General features: G+C 32.7%; 1 protein-coding gene across 4 annotated transcripts in view; it reads left to right on the top strand.

Moving 5' to 3' along the window:
• NOVA1 (NOVA alternative splicing regulator 1) overlaps positions 1-7,483 on the top strand; it is a 146,618-nt gene extending 139,135 nt beyond the window's left edge. For all 4 annotated transcript variants that reach the window (XM_058162180.1, XM_058162179.1, XM_058162181.1 and 1 more), the window contains one exon: positions 1-7,483. This exon is cut by the window's left edge and continues 5,008 nt beyond it. The gene's annotated coding sequence lies outside the window, so the exon portion shown is untranslated.
• Positions 7,484-7,730: the final 247 nt, after the last annotated feature.

The raw sequence follows: 7,730 nt of genomic DNA, 5'->3' as shown, positions 1-7,730 counted from the left end.
AAAAGCTATATTAATACAAAAAGTATTATTCACTTACAGTGTCTGGTGGTTCTTCAAATGGGCAAAAACAGTTTTAACTGAATGCATATGATGCATATAATTCCATATTTCTTATATACTGCATGTTTTGTTTAATTCTTCACAAGGAGGAAAGTCAGTTTAGCCTTAATTATCTAAAAGTTTTCCTCCTTGAATATATTTGTTTGCTTCATAGCATTAATATGCATAGTTAGCTGCAGTTGTATGTCAGAGCCATTTAAACAATTGGTAAGTATTATCAACATTTAAAGATTCTCAGCAGAGCATCTAACATTCAGCTCATTCAAAATTCATGGTACCTAAAGTATTAAACACCAAAAATCATACATTACCCAAGTCTGGCCACATATTCCAGTGTCATAATATGAGATTACTGCATACTAAAAATACAGATCAAAATAGTTAAGCAAAAAAAAAAAGACCATGTTCCAGAAGTATGGGTATAAAAATATTAGTTAATTTCAGTATTTAGAAATAGAAAATATCCAGCCATGTGTATTTTTTTAAAATAAATAACTTTATATCATCCCATTAAAAAGACAGGTGTCCTCCTGTTACAATGGGGATCTCTAGATGATGTTAAATGTTAATGTCTAGACCTTTTAATAAATTTAAATGAATCTGAAACATATAGCAATCTATTTTGAGAGAATTCTGGGGAAATGACTATTTGTATTGTTTTATAAATACACACATGTTTATTTTTTATTTAAATTATATAGAATTTGTAATATGAGTATATAATACTTGTTTTCACTTTTCAGTTTTATGGGAGAAACTAGTGATTCATTGTAATTCATTATCTCTTTTGGATGCTGGTGCTCCAACATGTGCATGTAATACCCTTTTTAAAAATGGCTCCCTTTCCCATTCTGTAAATTAGGAAAATTAATCTTGGATGCACATTTTATAGCTTATAGATATGCTACTGTAATTAAAGGGGAAGGTCATGTAGGAAAGTGCCTACAATTTTTTTAGGATTTATATGAGCCAAGAATCACAGTACCTCTCACATAAAATGAATATTGAAATATGGTATATGTTCATATATGCTTAAAGGAATCAAAATATGTATTATTCTTCAACATTTCAATTGAACAGAGTTGCTCTGGAATACAGAATGAGGAAGTATTCTACTTCATTGGGAATCTAGGGTAACAAAAATATGCTCACATTTTCTATCACCTATGTTTTCCCTTTGCTGAAAATAATAATTAGGATAAATTATTTAGATATTCCAGTAATAGGTTATAATTGCACATGGTTTGTTAACATGATGCAAAGTCTGCAGAGATAACTAACCAGAAGGTAATAAACCATAGAAAGCAAAACAAGTACTGTAAATTAAAATTACACTCAGTGTCAAGAGGGCATTGTGCAATATAATCCCTGTTTGTAGTAAAATATTACTATAAAATAATCTTGCTATTTTTCTATATCATGATACTAATAATCATTGTATTTCTTCTTTAACATGCAATGTTGAAGTGTTGCAATTTTAAACCATGTTTATGTTATGAAATGCAACTAAGGTTAATATTTGCCATTTGCTTGAGAAGAAAAAAAATTAAATGTGTATGATGGTAGCAGGACCTTGTGGCACTTTTAAACAGTGATCATTTGTATGAAACTACATATATTAAAATATTTCATACTGATGTTGCTTGTATTAACTGTTCTCTTTTTTTTCTTTTCTTTTTTTCCTTTTTTACACAGGAAAAAAGCATTCTAAGTAATCTAATGGTTGCTATTCTAAATGAACAACCTAATCTTACAAAGATGCACAGATGTCATGAAATCTGCTCAGTATATAACTGAACAGATATATCATATTTATAACCTCCCAAAGAGATTTTGCATAGTCAGCAGTTAAAAGGAATAGGCTTTCCTGAGATCCTGTAACATCAGGCGTGTAATTATATGAGTGACAAAGACTATGCTGCATCTTACATGTCAATGAGTGAGTTTCTCATCCGCTTTAAGAAGAACATGTTTACAGTTCATTATCTGGGTTTTAGTTCTTTTTCTAAAATTAACTGTAAACAATATTTATGGTATACCTCCATGCAATTAAGCAGTGAAACTGTGTGACATATTAGAAAATGCAAATGCCCAACTGAATTGGAAAATGAGTTTTTGATTATTTTCTGTATTCTCACTTTAAATTGTACGATTTTTGGCAGAACTAAGTAAGCAGATTCAAATCACTGGGCGAGATTTTCACTCAAAGACCATTTGTTGTTATTCAACAGAATGAATGCTACTTCACATTAATTATGCTTCATGTAAGGAACATCTTCCGTTATTCTCAAATAAATATTCAACATGGAATACAACATTACCATATGTATAAATGAAACAATCCCTGTACAAAGACCTTCAGACTGGAGTCCAGATGTCTTATATGCCCTTTAATATTAAGAGATCTAAAACGTCAAGGATAGTAATGTAAAGGTAACTAACAACTAAAATTATTTTTAAATGAAAAAAATGAAGAACTGTAGGGTGCAATCTTCTTTTCTCCTAGCAGTCCCACAGCTCCTAAAATTTTTCATTGAATACAAATGTTGAAATAAATCTAAGGTAGCCCTATGGCAAAATAGGTGGAAAATAAATGTAATAATAATGATAATAAACAGTTGTTGAATAAAGTGGGGGGAGAGAAAGTTATCTTGAATTCAGACAGAGATAGCAAGAGGAACATTGTTTAAGAACAGTGTGTCCTTAATCCCCAATTCTAATCCATGCTGAAGAGTTTCCTATCCCACATTAACAGAAGGTTCTTGGGTTGTTGGTAGAAGGAATGGAGAAGCCAGCTTCATGAAAATTATATCTGCAGTGTGATGCCAAAGACTTATGTCATTAGTCATCACAAAGTGTACATTCTAATTTGACCTTAATGAAGAGGTACATGTAATCACTGTTGAGTTGGCAAGTGGTATAAGATTTCATGCATGCCAGACTGTTTTGTTCTATAAACTGATTTCTCTTGATTTCCATTTCTATGCAAAAAGGCTTCAATCCTTCAAGTATTTGTTTCTGAATGGCCTGTTTCAAAAGGACTTATCTGAAAGTAAGAAAATGTTAAGAGGTTTATTTTTAAAAAAAATGTTTTTAATGCAGTCAAATTATTTTTAATTGCTATCAACTTGCTGGACAAGTAGTGACTTCCCATTGCCTGCTTTCTAAGGCTGTGAGAGAGTGACTAGCCTTCATCCAGCTAGGAATACAGCATATGGTCTTCCAACTTCTAGCCTACCACTTTAAACCTCTACACCTAAATGGCTTTCTTAAGAATGTTAGCAGAGTTTATAATAATAATTGTGAATAGTGAATAGGAGCAGCATGGTGGCCTAGTGTTGAAGATGCTTCCTTCCCACTTGAAAGGTTGAGAGTTCAAGCCTAGGTAGCAGCAGATGTTTCTCCTAAAGTGCGAAGAAAAAAAAATCTGCTGTGAACTCCACGTTGCATCAGGAAGGGCATCCGACCACTAGACACTCAACTCCATCCGGTTACCGCAACTCTACCCCAATTTAAGGGATTACAGGAAGATGAATAGGGGAGATGTATAATAAACATAGATATAGAAATTAACCCAGTAAAATCCTTAACACAATTGGGTAATATGAGATATGTAATCAAAGTTATTCTTGAAATAAGACCTGAATTAAATGACAATATATCACCAAACAGATATTATGACAGTTTTCCATCTTCAATTATCTACATGTAAACCAAATATTGTAATCATCAGTGAAGGAGAAGAAAAAAGGTTTCCTTGGCTATTTTACTGCACTTTTCCAGCAGCCATGAAAGTCATATTTATCACAAAAATCAGAAAATTAAAACTAGACTTATGTCTGGATGATATATCTGTTGCTTATTAACTGGAAAATGCTTTATAAAATAAGTTGTCTTATTTTGATCTCATATATGTATTAAAAAAACTGAAAAGGTTAATACTATTCTTTAAAAAGATCTGCAAATTGCATTGTGCCAAGCTCACTTTAAGGGTCCATGCTTCTTTGTTATTCCATTCTAATAGATGTTCTCAGGTCAGTGAATTTCAATTCTCACACAAAATGATATAAATAATATTGTTATCCAATATGTGTAAGTCATTGAATGTACTGTTTTAATATTTCTGAATGATAGAAATGTTAGTAAATGTCAATGAAATGAAATAATATCAAAGATCGTCATTTGCTCATTTTAATATTGTAATTGGTGTTATATATATCTGCCAATCTATTTCATTGGAAACTTAAGATGGAACAATTAATAAGGTTTGTTAATTTTAAATTGTGCTTTTTTATAATTCATAAGAGGGACATGGTGGCTCAGTGGCTAAGATGCTGAGCTTGTTGATCGAAAGGTCAGCAGTTCAGCGGTTCGAATCTTTAGTGCTGCATAATGGGGTGAGCTCTCATTACTTGTCCCAGCTTCTGCCAACCCAGCAGTTCGAAAGCACATAAAAAATGCAAGTAGAAAAATAGGGACCTTTGGTGGGAAGGTAACAGCATTCCGTGCGTCTTTGGCGTTTAGTCATGCCGGCCACATGACCATGGAGACATCTTCGGACAGAGCTGGCTCTTCAGCTTTGAAACGGAGATGAGCACCACCCACTAGAGTCAGGAACGACTAGCATATATGTGCAGGGAGAACCTTTACCCTTACCTATAATTCATAAGAATAATAAATTGCTTACAAAGGCAGCTTTAGTCAGTTATTTGGCATAAGAAAATTGATTCAAAAAAGACAGTTGATTCCTCAGGAGCAAAACAATCAGTTTTTGGTTTTGGGTTGTTGTTTTTTAAAAAAAAGTTATTAATATCTTATCATTAAATTAGATAATGCATTCCAATTGAATCAATTCAGACTATATTAAACTGAGAAGAAACTTTAGTAGCTCTGATTTTTATCCTCTAGAAGTTTGGACACCTGAAGATAGTCTAGATCAAGCTGAATCATCCCATAATTCTGCAAGAATTCTCTACAACATCTTTAATATTCTAACTACAAAATAATCCTAAATATATTTATGATTCAATAAGTTTAATCTTGGGATGTACAATTTTATTGATTATTAGTGCACAAACAGTGATTCCAGGAAGACCTGCTAATTTTAAGGAGCTGAATGCAAACACACAATTATGTCACCTTTTCAAAAACCCACATGATCTGATGAATATGCATCACTGCCTTAGTCCTACCAAGTGAATTGACAGGAAAGTAATTTGAAAGATTCAAAATATGATCTTAATGCCCCTGAAATGGACTGCCAATCCAGAAACTATAATATAATAAATAAATAATAGATAGCTATAATAAAGACCTGAAAACTTTAACATGGATGATAACCATCATTCATGTTAAAGGCATATCCTTTCTTTTCCCCATTGAAATGTAAGTTCATTATACTTATTTTTACAAATGTTATTTCCACTTCAATCATTCTTATCTGTAAATAATTTTACAAAATGGTTTTTATGTATATTAGGGTTTCCTTGAACATAACTATTAATTAATGGATGATTGTTTTCAAGAAAAAAATAAAACTTTGGCTAAGTTGAAAGGAAAGATACTTTTTCAACCAAACATAATTTGTATAATCCATTGTTTTATAATTTTTATTATTATAAATTTTGTTTAGAAGCAGCTACTTTAAAATTGTTGCCCACAGGTGGAATAAAAGTAATTTTGATGCTACTATCAAATGTACAAGGATATGGGAAGAAATGTTGTCCAATTTCTATGTGAATTAATACATAGAATGGGATATATAGGAATGGAATCTTTTCTGCATCCGCACCGATACATGCAGGTCCTATTAAAATAACTAGGAACTTTGCTTAATATACATTATTATTTTGAAACTAACTGAGAGTTTCCCCTTCAGAATGGGATTTGATCAGTACAGTTGAGATTTTTTCTATATAGAATAGAATAACAGAGTTGGAAGGGACCTTGGAGGCCCCTTCCTTGCTTAGGCAGGAAACCCTACACCACTTCAGACAAATGGTTATCCAACATCTTCTTAAAAACTTACAGTATTGGAACAGCACAACTTCTGGAGGCAAGTTGTTCCACTGATTAATTGTTCTAACTGTCAGGAAATTTCTCCTTAGTTGCTTCTCTCCTTGATTAGTTTCCACCCATTGCTTCTTGTCCTGCTCTCAGGTGCTTTATATAAGTACAGTTGAAATGAATAACACAGTACTAAAGCATCGTAGTACTTTTGCATGAGACCCATTCATTTTAATAGGATTCGCATAGAGCAGCTTTCTAAAGAGTTGTCCTTATATTATTTTTTTCTTTGGTTAATCTATTCTTCCATGTCACACTTTTAAGTATAACAAAAAATGGCCTTTTTTGCTTGTTTACTGTATATCTTTAGAAGAAACAAAAGTATTCCAACCATAACAGAGTTGTTACAGTGGCCATTATGTTGATTTGTTATATATCAGTGGGTGTTATTGGTTAATATGACTACATTTGGCTTTGATTCCTCTCTTATAAATTCACTGAGGTGCTGTATTTATGTTTGGGCATATTTTAACAGTTAGCTGTATTAGAGGCTACATAATAACTTAAAAAAAATAAAAATGGGTGGATAAACCTTACTAACTGAAACAAAATCAGAATGACTTCTCACAAAGTAGATTAAATACATCTGACCAAGCACTTAAAAAAAAGCAGTGGACAAAAAGAAAGAAGCACATTGAGCAGCACGTTTTAATGCCACTGGACATCACAATCTCATACTGCTAAAATGATATTCCAACAAATACACTATTAATTATCCATATAGAAGAGATAGGATGCAGAAAGAATACAGTTGGGTTTATATGAATTCACATACTATCAAATGTAACCCAATGAAATCCCATAGTTCCATGGCTACAGAGAGTATTAAAGCTATTCTGGGACTTGCATAATCCTAGTTATAAAGACCATCTGGGCCTGTGAAAAGTAGGAATTTTCATTCCGCTGATTCTGTAATTTTGTACTAAGTAGGTAATGCTGTAACAAAGATAACAATTTCTAATGAACTACAAGAATGTCTTCTGTCTTCAAAACTGGTTCAAATGCGACCTGAGTTATTCATGAGATGGTGTTTAAATTCTGTGAGGAGCATCTGCAGTTAACAGTTTACATTTCAGTTTAAAATATTCAACAGATGTCTACATGTTGGTTTTGCAGATTCTGAATGCTCACTTTGGGATTAGTAAATATATAATTTACTATGATATGTGGTGTTCTTGTGCCTTCTCCATTTGTTCCTCTTTCAGATATATGTTCTGTTTGACCTATTTTAATCATTTTCTCAATGTTTTCTAATTTGAAAAAAATGTAAGTTAATCTGAAAATATATATATATATATATTTGTTTTCTGAGGTTTTCACGGGTGTTTGTATGTAGGTCTTTGGTTGTTCGGGTTTTCTCCCATGTAAAATTGGAAATGTCTTGGCAACGTTTCGACAAAGTCTCATTCGTCATCTTCAGGCTTCAGCTTCATGCTTCTGGGAGCAATGTGTGATCGCAGCTGTTTCTTCCTTTTAACTGCTAGTGGGGGTTTGAACTGATTGGGTGGGAGCTTGGCTGTGCTCTGATTGGATGGAGGTTTTTTTGTGCTCTGATTGGATGGGGCTGTGTCCTGTTTGGGTGGGGGCTTGGTTGTGCTCAATTT

Source organism: Ahaetulla prasina, chromosome 1 (genome assembly GCF_028640845.1).
Source record: "Ahaetulla prasina isolate Xishuangbanna chromosome 1, ASM2864084v1, whole genome shotgun sequence".
In the NCBI taxonomy this organism is placed as follows: domain Eukaryota; kingdom Metazoa; phylum Chordata; class Lepidosauria; order Squamata; family Colubridae; genus Ahaetulla; species Ahaetulla prasina.
Note: the sequence above shows the minus strand (reverse complement) of the source record. Positions and strands in the feature narration are given on the sequence as shown.